This window comes from Coturnix japonica, chromosome 12 (genome assembly GCF_054131305.1).
Source record: "Coturnix japonica strain WE chromosome 12, WE-NBRP24, whole genome shotgun sequence".
Taxonomy (NCBI): domain Eukaryota; kingdom Metazoa; phylum Chordata; class Aves; order Galliformes; family Phasianidae; genus Coturnix; species Coturnix japonica.
The window spans coordinates 5,038,042-5,052,606 of NC_140674.1; positions in this window are offsets into that span (position 1 = coordinate 5,038,042).

The window sequence follows — 14,565 nt, forward strand, 5'->3', positions numbered from 1 at the left end:
ACCAGATCCTGTCCTACATGCCACTGTGGCTGCTTGGATGTCCTTTTCAGAGGAGTGCTTCCCACCAAAGGATGCAAAGAGCTGAATGCCTTCCCATGGGATTCCAGGAGGGACAAACTTGGTGCATCCAGCTTCCGCTGCCTTTCCAGTGTCTGAAGTCCAGTATCTCACATAAATACAGGCACAGGGTTCAACCGATCCTACTAAATGCATTCCTCACTGCCTGCTTGCACAGCTTTGTGCCAAAGGAGAGCTCTTCCTGTGTCTCATATGAGCCCTATTAAGCTGAGATTAAACAGCAAGAACTGATCCTTACTAACAATGGAAATTCTTGTCTTCCAAGGTAGGGGGTCAGTGCTGAGCCTCGTGCAAGCAGGAGCTGCTTGATCAGGAGGAGGAGAACTAAGGCAGTTCTTCTTGGACTCCAGCCTTGTTGTTCAGGAAGTATCAGGTCTTCTCCAGGATGTCTTCATGAGACATGCTGGGATATTATTGCCCATTGCAAATCCGTTTTGTCGCAATACTGCACTGCACATCCTGGTTCTGTTTTCAGAAAGAAGATGCTGCTAAAAATTACATGAAGGATGAAGAAATACCAATAAACACACCCTCTGGCCAACTGCAGGCCACTGGCAATACACAAACACACATCACCTCCAGGAGAAGAACTGGGCTGGGACCCAAGCTAAGTAACAACGATGGCAAAATAAAATCACTTATTTTACATCTCCACGTGGAAAGAATTATTCCTCTAACTCCATGTGGATATGCTGCAGTTTGTGGTTGAAACCGGGTTGGAGTTTTGGCCGTGTCCTAAGGAAGAATGCTTGCTGCGATTGGGCTGGGATGAAGCTGGAGCTGGCACGGTGAGATTGGCTGAGGGCAGAGAGCAACATACGCCAGTGCTTCAGGTTTATCTGTAGGGCTTGGCTTGTTTCCCTCTGGAAACAGGAATATGTAGTTTGTGGCTCAGCTGTAGCTGGAACCTGCCCATGACAAAGGTACCAATGTGGTCAGATCCAACAGCTGGGCTCCAGTTCCCATCCCATGCTGTCCGCAGGTCATGTCACAGCAGGTAAAGGCAAGGAGGGCAGCCTTTAGAAGACTGGAAAAGACCTCTAAGATCCCCAAGCCCAACCACCAACCCATCAAGCACACTGACCACGTCCCTCAGTGCCACATCTCCACAGTCCTTTCCCTTCCCTTTTCCAGACCTCCCTCCCTGCTGGTACCCCAGGGGGCACATATGCCTATTGCAGCTGCTTGACCCCCAAGTCATCACAGTGTTCCAGCAGCAGTGCCAGCCCTGCCAGTGTGTCCGTGCCCAGCAGTGACTGAGACCAGCCTGGCATTCCCAATGCCTGACAAATGCCCCAAGAACATCCTTCAGTCTTTCCAGAAACATGCTCCCAGCACCTCTCTGGACCCAGAAGTCCAGAGTCAGTGTGGTTAGTTTGTTTTCAGGAAATGCCATGAACCTGTTTCCCCACTGATTAGGAGAAATGCTCGGTGTCAGGTTTGGGCTGTGTTGCAATATGCTGTTTTCTACCTGAGATGAGCCAAAGTGGCCGGTGGAGAGTAGGAGCAGATGTTGCTTGAATCAATATTTACTTCTAAATATTGCTTAATTTCTAAACCTCACACAGCAAACAAAGAGCCCTCTGTCCATTTTAAGCAGTTCTTTATGCCTCAGAGCACTAAGCCCAGCTGCAGGCTGTAGCCTCTTGCCTGGAGCTGCTTACCGTGTCATACCACTGCAGGTTTGCATTTTTGGCTAGGTGCTAATACTGGCCTGCCCAGGAAGTACCAGCAGCTCAATACTTTCTGCCTTGTACAGTATCTCTGAAGGACAGTGTCACAGCCCCATAACCCTAACCCTAACCCTAACCCTAACCCCAACCCAATGCATGCTCTCCTTCCAGCAGATACCCAGCATTGGTGAGAAAAAGGTTTTGCTGATGGAGAAGCTGCCTGCTTTCAACCAAACCTCCAGCAATCTCCCAGCCCCACTGCTGAGCTCAGCAGTGATTTGTGCTCTGCTGCCAGGGGTCAATGCAAACCTCTCTTAGCCTCTTGGCTATGTAATTAGTGACATTCCTTCTAATGAAGGATTCCAGTTTGCTTGATTAACCCAAAGGTTAACAGGGTTACCAGCAGCTCTGTGCAGCCCTGGGAACTGCAGCTTTCATGGGGGGCTTTGGGAAGGGAGCACAGGAAGGAAGGCACAGAGGGCTGATGATTCCTGCTGGATTCACGGAGCTGCTGGAGCTTTATTCATGCCTCCTTCCTGGGTGTTTCCTAAAGACTGATGGGAACAAACCAGCAAATATTGATAATCAGGAAAGAAAGACTATTGATATCACTAAGTTCTACCAACATGTGCCTGTGGGGAAATGCTGGGCCATCCTGGAGGAAGAGAACATAAGAGAAGGTGGCTAATTTCATGGGGGCACAAAATGGCTGTGGTTGGGCTTTTCTGGCCCAATCCCTGCTCTAGCAGAGCCACCTGGCTCAGGGTGCCTAACACCACATTGTTTGCAGTGGAGAGGGGAGCTGGGGCTCACAAGGACATCCAGGTACTGGGCAGAAGGAGCAGGAGCACAGACATTCCCCCATGGTGACAGAGTTCAGGCCACTGGCAGTGTCCATGCAGGAAGGGGATAGGAGAGAGGTGGTAGCAGAGTGGATCATTGAACATCACAGCCAGACTCAAGGTGCAGCACCTATACAAGGGGACACTCAGCTACATCCTCTGTTTTGGGAGCTCCTTCAGCTGCTGTTTGGACATCCTGGGGCTGGCAGTGCTCAGCGCTGCTGGAATGGGCCCAAGGAGCAGGGTCTGAGCCTCTTATCGCCCTGCACAGGCCATGGGCAGCCCAGCTGGGTTGGCACAGCCCCCATTGTGTTCAGCTGCAAGACAGCTCTGCAGCCAGAAACGAGGTTTGGGCATCAGGTGAGCGGGAAAGGGGTCAGGTCACCAATAGGTTGACATGAACTCTACCATTAGCTGTACAGCCCCTTTCCAGTTAGCTAATTCGCGGTAATCATTAATACCAAACACCCATCCTCATGCAAAGCCTCACAATGGCTCATTTTTAACCTGTCACCGCCACCACACGTTATTACACGCGTCCTGGCCAAAGCCACCTTCCTTGGCAGCAGTAAATGCTCTTATGGCAGTCCCATCCCCTGGCTGATCAGCAGTGATTTTGTAACCAACAGAACATACGTTGGCCAGCATTCCCTTCCATTTTGTCATTCTAAATCAGCATTGAAGGGAGTTAATGGAAACTGGGCTTCGGAATAACAGCAAGGCTTAGTCTTTATTAGAGACCTTTCAACCTCTAGTTAAATTAATTTTTCTCTCTGCTTGAGGTTCTTGAACGTGGCAAGGGCAATTCAACAGCCATGAGCCTCATACGGTGCACTGTTCTCTATGGGTTAGGGTCCAGCACTCCTTGCACAGCCAGCAGAGAGGACTGGAGAAGACATTTCTTCCCTACCAGTGATAATGCCCACCACAGCACCAGCAAGACCTCCCCTGCCCACATTATGTCTCAGGAGCTCTCAGGCAGCCTTGACCTTTCAACCAACCCTCCTTTCCCTCCCAAGTGGCACAGGAATTAGTTTCCTGGTCTTCAGTCAAGATGTTCCCAGCAAGATAAAACCCTGGCACATGTGGGGAACAGCTCCTCCCGTCCTTAACCATGCTATTCCTTGCTCGTATGATCACAGGATGGTTTGGGTTGGAAGGGATCTTTAAAGATCATCTAGTTCCAATGCCTGGCTCTCAAACTGCTCTGTCCCTTCCAGAAATTGCTGTTTTGCAATTTGGTAAATAATAAAACTCTTAGAAATACCAAGAGTCCTGGGAGGAGCAAAGTGTGGGAAGCAAAAGGCCAAGCTAAGCAGATTTCAAATCCCCTCCTGTAGATTTTTAGATACCCCCCTCTCCCCCCTTGCCCTGGCAATTTAATCCTCTTGGGCATTTCACGTTACGGGGATAAAGGAGAAGAAATCCTAGGGAGGTGCAGGGGTTTCAGGGCATGTGTCTGACTGGGGCTGGCTCCAGGGACAGAGTTTGGTGATGAAAAAAGGAGAAAAGAGGAGACTTATGGCTGGAGGTGGCTTTGCTGAAAGTTGCATAAGGTGGGGGGTAATGTGGTTTCATGTCATAGTTTAATGATAGGTTATACTATAGACAAAGGACACTGCATGGGGAGAAATAGCGTCATGCCACCAATCTTCTTATCCCAGAAAGAAATGAAAATTAACTCCTCTGGGGAACCGGCAGCGAATAAGAGTTGTGCCCATAGCCTTAGAATCATTAAGGTTGGAAAAGACTTTTAAGATCATCAGACCCACCAACAACCCACCCCATGTCCCTCAGTGCCACATCTCCAGGCTCTGAACAACTCCAGGACAGTGACTACCCCACCTCCTGAAAGATGCAAAATGCCTTCAGTAATCACCAGTGTGTGGTTATCTGTGCAACACTGCATTAAATGTTACTCACCAAAAGGCAGAACATGGTCCTGACCTTGGAGTGGGGCAGTGAGACCACACTGAGCCCATTTACAGCCTGCTTTATTTTGGGCAGTTGTGTTTTGTGCATTTATGGCAGCGATGATTTTGTCACCAGCCCAAATGTTTCTGCTGAGTGCTGGCTCTTCAAGGAGTCCCACAGCTCTGAGGAGACAACACCCTGCCTTCTAGAAACATGCCTTGGAGAAATAACATGAACAAACAGCACGAAAAGCTTTGTGAAGATCCAATGGCAAACAACACATTTGTTCCTCTTGCACATTCCCCTTGATGTGGGAAATCCCCACAAAAAGACCGGGCTGGCCTTGCATCAAGGACATCTCGCTTGTGTAATGGCAGTGAATGCCAGGGGAGCCGCAGCCATCAGCCCATCTCTTCTCCTGCCTCATATAAAGGATGCTAGCACAAACAGGAGCACTGCAGACACTGCAGTGGGGCTTTTCCATAGAAGCATAGAATGGCTTGGCTTGGAAGGGACCTCAAAGATCATCTGATTCCAACCTCCTTGTCGTGGGCAGGGCAATCAGGTTTGTTTTAATGGAATAACTTGACCAGTAGAACGTGAAGGTGTTATCTGGGGAGAAGCAAAACAATACAGGTTCCTCTCACTCTATTTCAGCCCTCTAATATGAAATCTGGCCCTCCTCTGCTATCCAAGGGGTATCTTCAGAGGGCAACCACCCTGCTCCAGCAATCTGCAGTAGTGGGCACACATGGTGGCTCCCACTTGTCATTATCAAAGCCAAATTAAAGGACTGACTGATGACAAGCCAGGCTGCCCCAGTATTAAGGACAGACATAGGCACCAGGAGCAGCTCAGCCCAGACCCAGCAGAGGTTAACACATTGCAGCATAAACCAGGGTTAGGTCCACTGTACTCACAAGTGCCAAAGTACAGGTTGCTCATTGATCCGACTGCCACAGTGTAATTCCTCCCGGTCACAGGTGACCGCTTAAAAATAAAAGTGGGGAGGCAGAAAGGCAGGGCTGGAGGGTACAGGAAGCATGTCCTGAGGGACACTGCTGGGGCATGCTGATGGAGAGAGGTCAAGGCTGCCGATGGGTCCTGCCTGGCTCATGCACTGAGCAGCACCATGGGAGCATGGCACCCACAGCATGCTCCAGGAATGCAGGAATTCTGGTTACCATCAGCATTTCCACCACTGAAATCCAAGCAGTTCCTTATAGCTTTGTTTCCCTCCATCTTTCCCATTTCCTTTTCCCTGCTGTGAGTTGCGGGAAGGAGGAATTCCACCTCACACTGCTCTTTTCCTGCTGTCTTCAGGAGACGTGCAGCTATTAAACCAGACCCCAAATCACCCCCCACTACCTCATCTTCTCTGCCTCATTTTACATCCACATCTTTAGATCTGAATAGGGTTATATGTGAGGATCATACAGGGTCCTGCCCAGGGCAGGTGCATGCAGAATGAGCCAGGGAATTGCAGGTAAATGGGAGAAGCCCTTTGCTGCACTGTGACCTGCTATACTGTACAGTGCTTCTGACACAGACACAATGCACTGTACCCATCCATCCTAAAATTCCTCAGATCCCATGTTACTCTGCACAGCCTGCTTTCTCAGCAGATCAGCCAAAATAAGCTGTCTCAGCACCTCATTGCACTCCAGAGCCCCATAGAGACGCACCAAGAAGCTCATTGTCCCTATACAATTTCTTATCTGAATGCAAAGCCCTTCGTCCCAGTGCGGCCATGGGAATACAAACAGAGCCCAGGGGGCCAGGAATCCCTCGGTGCCCTGCCAATGGACACCAATGAAAAGCAGCAGAGAGCAAAATAAATGGCCCAGAGGAAGGTCATTCCCTTGGCCCATGGCGGAGGGAAGGAGCTGAAGCCTGGGCAGCAGAGGAGAAGGGTGCAGGTTGTAATACCTTAGGACAAAGGTCTGCAGCACAACTTGGGTCCCCTCTGAGCAAACAGCGGTGCTTGCTCAGCAAACACACCTGTCCCAACCCTGGACAGCTTTTTGGAGCTGCCTCCTTCGGGAGGAGGGGTGTGTGAACATCTGCAAAGAGCAATCATGGCTTTGGGGTACCTTCCCATGCAACTCACCCCCTCCCCCATGTTGAACCAGCAAAAGCAGAGACACAACCAGAGGACCCAACAGGAGGGAAAACATCCATGCCCAAAGCACAGCACACGAGGGTCTCCATGCCCACCTTCCTCAGCTCCTGGGCTCTCTGTAGGACCACATTTATGGCATGGGGCCGCATCAGGAAATGCTGTGGGTTGTGTGCCCCCTGCCCACCAGCCCATTCCTCCACACCACCTCCACTTGAGCTCCCAGCCTTCGCCCATCCCATGGGTTCCAGCTCTCCTCACACATAGACTCTGGACCCAGCCCCGTCCCTCTGAACCCCTGACCTGCTGCCAGTGAGAAGCAGCGGCCTTGGCCCAGCACGTAGTGTGGTTTGCACAGCCCGTGCTCAAACACAATGGCTCTGCAAGAAATGCCATGACCTCGAGCCCGCCACGGCCTGCTGCTCTAGCCACAGCTTGTCAAAGAATCGTTAATGTTGGAAAAGACCACTAATGCCATTTAGTCTGACCAACAGTGTGGACGTCAGTGGTGATGGGATTTGGGTTTACCTGCAGCTCTGGCACCAGCTGAGCTGCAGCAGAACTGAGCAGAGCTGCTGGGAGCCCAGCAGGAGCCTGACCTAGAATCAGAATCACGAAGGCTGGAAAAAGCCTCTAAGAACACCCAGTCCTACTGTCAACCTGCAGCTGCTGCTGTATGCAGACACTCCCCATTTGCACCATGGGCCACAGACTCCCCAAAGCAGCACCATTCCATGTAAAAGCAGCAAAATGGATTCATTCCTTCATTGAAAAATACCAACTTTTTTGCAGGCACTTCAGAGGGAGCAGCTCCCCCCACAGGAAAACTTCAAGTCCAGCGTCCTTGTGGCCAAAGGGAGAAGCAGCAGAGCCCCACGTTTTGAGGATGCATCTTAAAAAAGCATTCGGAATGGGAAAAAAGGCCTTTTGTTATTAAGAAGAAAGCAGTAGATGACTCCCAGACTTTTTAGTTTGAAGGTGCTGGCAAAAGGAAGAACCCCTCCTTGTGAATGACAGCTGTGCTGCTGAATGCAGCCATTCCAGTTGATGCTATGAAATCAGCCTGGAGGGGGAAAGGGGGAAAGTGTGGCGAAGGGAAAAGCAGAAACAGCCCTTCTTTGGCGCATGGAGCTTCCAAGCAGCCCCAGCCATCCCCTGGATCTCTCTGGGCAGCCAATCCGCTGTTTCTGTGCTGCTTCGACGACCCCTACAGGGACAAGCAGTGAAAAGTTTTAAATGCATTGCCTACAAAAGCTACCGGAGCCAACCAGCTCCTCCTCCCTGCTGGAAGCAAGAGCCTGAACTCACACATACCGTAATTAAATATCACGATGGTGACAAAGCACAGCCTGGGACCATCTGCTCCCTGGTGGTGAAATATCCCAACTGAATGTCATTCTTGCAGCACAGCCCTGTGCTCCCAATCCTGCTCACTGTCTGCTCCCAAGCACATACCTGGTGCACAACACGTGCATTTCCCAGGGCTGCCCAGAAACACACATGGAGATGGAGTCCATCTGCACGACAGGGACAGCCTGCTTCTCCTTGCCACCTGCAGACAAGCTGTCTGAGCCCACCAACATAAAAACAGCTGCAAGGAACCTCTCCCACACGCTGCTTTTGAGACCCACACTCCCAATCGGTGCCTTTCTGCTCAGCTGTGGTTGAGAGGAGCAGCTTTAGGAAGCAAGGTGAGCATCTGGCCCCCACCGCTCCTCCGCATGCCAGACCACTGTGCAAACCCTGACCTGTGGGGCAGCCGTTTCACACTCACATGTCAATGCTGCAGCTTTCCTAGAAGTCATACGGTCATACACACTCTCTCCTACGTTTCAACACGGTGTTGTTTTGTTTTCGTTTTCCCAGGTGAGACATCAGTGTTTACCTGGGCTCCTTGTTGTGCTTTTAATAAATAGGAGCTGACATCAGAGCATGAGCTCCCCACCCTGTTTGCACACTGATCTATTTCCTAAGGCATTCTCGGTGTAAATTCCTGCTCTGCCTGGTTTCCCTCAGTCAACGCAGCTCTTTTAGCTGGGCTTCATCTAAAAGCCATTTCCACTCTATTGATATGTGCACCAGGCCAGGCTGGACCAGCCTATGTCTGAAAACACACAAGGATTTTAGGGCAGCAGGCAAAAAAATACCAACATTTCACCCCAGAATGCCTTGGAAAGGACATCAAATGAAGAGGGGAGCCATGCTTTCCCTGCTTCACTTGCATTACCTCTCTTCTGTTCCCCTTTCCTTGCTGTGCAGCAGTTGGTCCTTCCTTTACCCATTTTTCAGTCTCTGTTCATCTTTGGCCTTTCTCAGGTTAAACAGGACTTACCAAGCCACATCTGCAGCGCTGAGACTCACTTTGGGCTCCCCAGGACAAGATAAGGTCCAGCGCAGGGCCACAGTGATGCTGAAGGGTCTGGAGCATCTTTCATTCAAGGAGGGAAAGCTGGGACAGCTCAGCCTGGAGAGCTGGAGACTCAGGAAGGCCTCAGCAGTGCATGCAAACATCTGGTGGGAAGGAATCATGGAATCATTAAGGTTGGATAAGACTTTTAAGATCTTGAAATCCAACCCCAGCCCATCTCACCATGCCCACATCTCCACAGCCCTAAACCACCTCCAAAGGCAGAAGGTGGAAGTCAGCCCCAAAGGAAGCAGCTGTTTGTGCTTTGCATCACCACCCTTAACATCCAGTGTGGGTGGCACAGCAGGACACATCATAGATGGCAGGTGAACCCACACAGCCAGCCAGCCTTGAAAAGAGACATGCTGCCATACTCTCTATAATCAAAGAGGGCTGGGAAAGGCAAGTTCATCCCCTGTGCCTCCAGCTGCACCCAGCTGGTCAGGGAAAGCAGAAACAAACCCCCAGTGACAGCTGGGACCCCACCAGAGCTGCAGGCCTGGGAGCCTGCCAGACAAAGTCCGGGTTCACGAGGGATCACACTTATCTGTGAGGTCCCTGGCAAGGAAACAAAACCAACCCAAAAGAAATCACAAAGCCTGTTCCCAAGGTGAGCAGAGATGTATTTTGTTGTTCAAAGGCTTCTGATAAGGTGACCAAGATTAAAGAACAAATAAGTGTATGGTACGGGCCAAAGTCCTAATGCGAACCGAAGAGTGTAAGCCAGAAGCAAGAACGTGCTTCTCACCACAACCTGAGCACATCCAGCAGCACTGCCTCCTCCATCACACCAAAGGGAAGCTCTGGCTGGTAGCTGCACAGGCTCTGTTTTATCCCCTGCATGGCCCTTCCCAACAGCAAGCTGGGAAGATGCTCACAAGAGCATAACCTGTCCCTGTACCATCATACTACCCAGCATCCATACAGCTATTGCCACGCTTTGCTCCCAGCTTCCCATCTTGATGCACTGGTTTCAGTGCACTCAGTACCTTTTATGGGGTGCCTGGTATTGATGGTCACTTCCCTGCAGAGGGACCTGACTCCATTTTCCCAAGAGAGCTGTTAATAGGAACTAATTGAATAAGGGTGCCTCACTCACTTTGAAGGATGCAGATGTAATGAATACAAACTTAAGTAGGCACTAATGGTGGCTGCCCACAAGCAGAAGGGGAGGCCCTGGGGGTGGTAGGTTTCAAAATGACTTGGAAAGCAAACTTACTCGTTGCTGATAACGCAGCACGCTGAATTCCCTGGGGAAAGTAATGTCAAAATTATCATGAGCTGTTTCATGAATACGTCCGTCTGGAAACTGGTCTGAAAAGCAAACAACGCTGCACAAAGGGTTTGTTGTTTTGGGAGGGGGGGAGGGAAGCTGTTACCCCCACTGGGCTTTTGCAGGATGGATTGCAGACCTAAGAAAGCCTCAGGTGATGGTGTCCCCCTTCTGTGGTGCTTCTGGGCCCATCTGACCCATAGTGCTGCTGCCACCCCCCCCCCCCCCCCATGACCAACAAGCTTCAGGATGCCAGGGTATAAACAGGTTGGTCAAGCTGACCACGGGTAGGAAGAATATCATGCTGGCAATTTCTCACTTTGGTAAAGCACACACAAAAAGGAAGGAAATAAAGACAGGGATAAAAATAATAACGAAATGATGAAAGCAGGGGCAGCCTTAGCAGCACACAGGACTCAGACATGCTCCTTCTCTTCTCAGATTCGGGGTAATGAAGACTTCATGGCACTCCTCAAGAGTTTGGTTTCCTGCACCAGCTCAGGCTGTGCTTTTGTGCCTGGAAAAGGCAGGTCCTGCACAGCACAGCCCTTAGCTGCAGCTCGGTTACATCTTGCTGGTGGGAGGAGGCACAGAACAGCTGGAAACCATAGGACTAAGGCTCAAACCAAGAGATAAAAATGAGTTTAGGGCTGCTGGGGTGGGCAGCATGGGAAGCACAAGTGTAGCCATCCCTTTCTGCCTGCACTCTCCAGGCTACATCCCCACCCCTGCTGCCAACAAGTGCAAATACATCAGTCCTGTCCTTGTCTGACAAGGAAAACCACTGCAATGGAGAGCAGCGGTGGCCTTTCTCCCACTTCTTGCTTTCACAGCACCATAACAGCATCCCATCCTTGCTGCTCCTTCTGTTGAGCCTGGAAAGCCATTGCTTACTCTCCAGCTTTGCAGCAAGACGCATGCCAGCTGCTCTACCGTATCTCAAAACCGCACCCTTCCGAACACATTGGCCTCATTGTGAAGGGGAAGGAGAGCAAGATTGGTCATCGGCGCTTGATAAAACCTGGGTCTGAGGAAAATGAAAAGGTCCTTTCAGACTTCGTCTGTTTGTTTGAAGAGGATGTGAGTAGTGCCTTAGGCTTGTCTGGCCTGGTTACGTATTAGTGATGGACCTCAGCCCTCTAGGGAATGGTGGCAGGCTCGGGGGATGCCCTCACTGGAAGTCCTGCAATGCTTGCTGAGTGGTTCAGTTCCATAAGAACCCCAATAGGAGCAGGATCAAACCTGGACACCCACACGTTCATGAGCTTCTCCTCTCATTGTGCCTGCATGGGTGCTCCCAGGAATGGGTACCCCATGCCCTGCAGCAAAAAGATCTCTCCCACAGTCCTGCCTGGGGATGCTTGCGGACCCTACAGCAGCATGGCTCCCTAGATGGGCTCGACTATCTCAGATCGCATGAGGAGAGGGGAGAAGCTCCATCCCTTCATCCAGAGTTCCCAATAGCAGTAGTGGGTTTGACCCCCACACCCCACAAACTAGCCCACAGCTCTCACCTGGCCCCAAGCTCTGAGATAAGCTGCCAGGCCGTCAGATAGCAGGAGCACAGGATGGGTGGAGAACACAGCAGCCCTACAGCAAACTTGTGGTTTCAATGAGGTGAACGGGGAGAGGCAGCACTTGGCTGTGCCAGGGAGAGGTGACAGGAGGGGGAAGGGAGCAAGCTGGGCCCCTCTGTCCCTACAGAAAAAGGCATTGGTCAGAAGGGACCTCAGACAGGTCTGTCTGCCTCTCTCAGAGACATGGCCACAGGAGAAGGGATAACACATACCACCAGGGCCCTTATGGCACACATCACATTCTCCACTCCCACCGCTGCCCCAGGTGTTGGGTGGCTGAATGCAAGCAGCGTGTCCTTGCTGGTGCTGTGTGGGATGCAAGGGTAAGCCTTGAAGGGAATGTACAGAGGAAAAGCTGATGAAAAGAGAGGAGAACCTGGAGTTTTGTCATGGAAGAGAGCATCCTGGTTCTCCTTGGTCTTGCATTGTACACCAGCCAGCAAGAAGCTGACCCAGTGCTGTACTGGTACAGGGAAGCATTGGCTTCCAAGCAGGGGGGTCCAGCTGTTGTAAAGCCATGCAGACACAACCCAGTCTGCACAGCATCTCCCCACAGTACAGACACAGAGATCATATCACTACAGCGGTTTCCAGCGGCAAGGACTTACCAACAAGCTGTGTCTGTCCTCAACTTTGCCAAGAAGGCAAGGACATGAGATGGGGAAAAAAGGAGCAAAGATCAGTTGCAAAGAGATGGGAGAAAACAGCATCAGCAGTCCTGGCTGAGACCAAGGAGGGCAGCAGGGACACAAACACAGGTGGCACCACCACTCCAACCCTACCATCCCGCTCATCGCCCGCCGAGGTGCAAAGGATTGCTGAGGGTCACCGCAGCCCCAGGGCTGGCTGAGCAAATTGCCACCAGCCGGAGCAGAGCCGGGGGCAGGCGCTGCAGAGCAGGGCACCAGAGGGACGGCACCCAGGGAGGGGCCACCAGATGCAGGCACACAAGCCAGGCTCCCCGTGTTTGCTCTCCCAGACTCTACGCAGTAACTTGACGGCAAGCACCCGCTGCTCAGCCACGGCTGCAGCTCACCATGCTGAAATTCAGAAGGTACCTGATCACGTAAGTGGAATTTTATCTATTAATTATGGCGTTATCTCCTTCGGCACTGGTTGTACTATACCCGGAGGTCACGTCCTTGCAGTGCCTCCGTGCTGAGGAATGGCTGGAGATGGATGTGGTGGTGGGAATGGTTAAACGTGCAGAAGTTTGGGGCGACAGCATGTTCTCTTCTAGCAAAGCCCCAGACACAACATTTCTCCCAGGTGGTAGGCAGGAACAGCATCTTCTGGAAGGCCCTGTGATGCTGTTTGCAAACAGAAAACCTAATGGATGCAGCCAGAGTAAGGTGGGCTCCTGGGGAGGCTCCATTTTGGAGAGATGGGTGAGGAGCAGCCTGGATAAGGCTGGACTTGGATGCAGTGCCCTGGAGGAAGCACCCTGCCTTTGTGCGAGCCCAATCAGACTGGAAATGGCCACAACACATGGCACATTTGGGACCACTTGCTCAGCCAGCTCCAAAAAGGCAGCTGGCTCAGAGCTCAGACCTTCCACAGCTGCAGTGAAAGTTTGCTACCACCTGGGGAGCACTATGGAAGCAAACCTAGAAGTAAATCTGCATGAAGCACACACGCATGAGCAGCAGCACTTGCAAAGACGCACTACATCGCTGCAGCAACACCAAGCCTGATGTTCTGTATGGCATCAAACCTGTTGAAGCATCTGGGATTTGGTCTGTGTTCCACGGCCAGTGACTTCTGCCTCTTCATTTCTGGGGCTCAAACCCACCACCTGAGCCAGGTGTTTCTGCCCTGGGCTCCTGTGTGGCCCCAGATAATGAGGTGGCCATGGGTACCTGCAGGTTGTCACCAGGCTCTGGGGAGGCTGTGTTGGTGGCTGCTGGCTTGCTCATCTTGCTCATAACCACATGTCTTCTATTAGGTTTTACTGTCCTAAATGTTTAGATATTAAGAACATCCCAGAAGCTGTGCCTTTGTCTGAAGTGGTGCACAGCCACTGGAAGCAAATTACAATTAGTTACAACACTTCATATATATATATATATATATATATATATACACATATGTGTGTGTGTATATACATATATGTGTATATACATATGTATATATGATATATGATATGTGATATATATGTGTATATATGTATATGTGATGTACATATATGTATATTTGTATATATATACACATTCACATATATATCCACACATATATCACACATATATGTGAATGTGTATATATCATATATATATAATATATATTTGCGGAATAAAGCCAGGTTTTAATGGCAAACCCAAATCAACGGGATACATGTGCCCACGCTCAATGTGGCTCCATAGTAAAGCTCAGCAGGAGCTGAGAGAAACAGACGGTAGAGAAGCAACAGCTTCTCCTCTTTGTTTATAGAAAGGGGCCAGACATCTCTCAGCCAGGCAGGGCTGAGCGTGAGCAATGCCTGCTCCCGCTGTTAAAGCCATGCTGGCAAGGCATCCCTGAGCAGCAAAGCGACTTTATGGTTATCACTGTTTACCTTTTAGTGTGATATCTGTGTCCTGGCTGGAAATTTCCACTAGGTTCCCCTGCTCAAGCACAGCTGTTGATGTTCATCGGTTATCGCTGTCTCGACACCTCTTCCACCCATGGAAAAATGACCTTATCTTA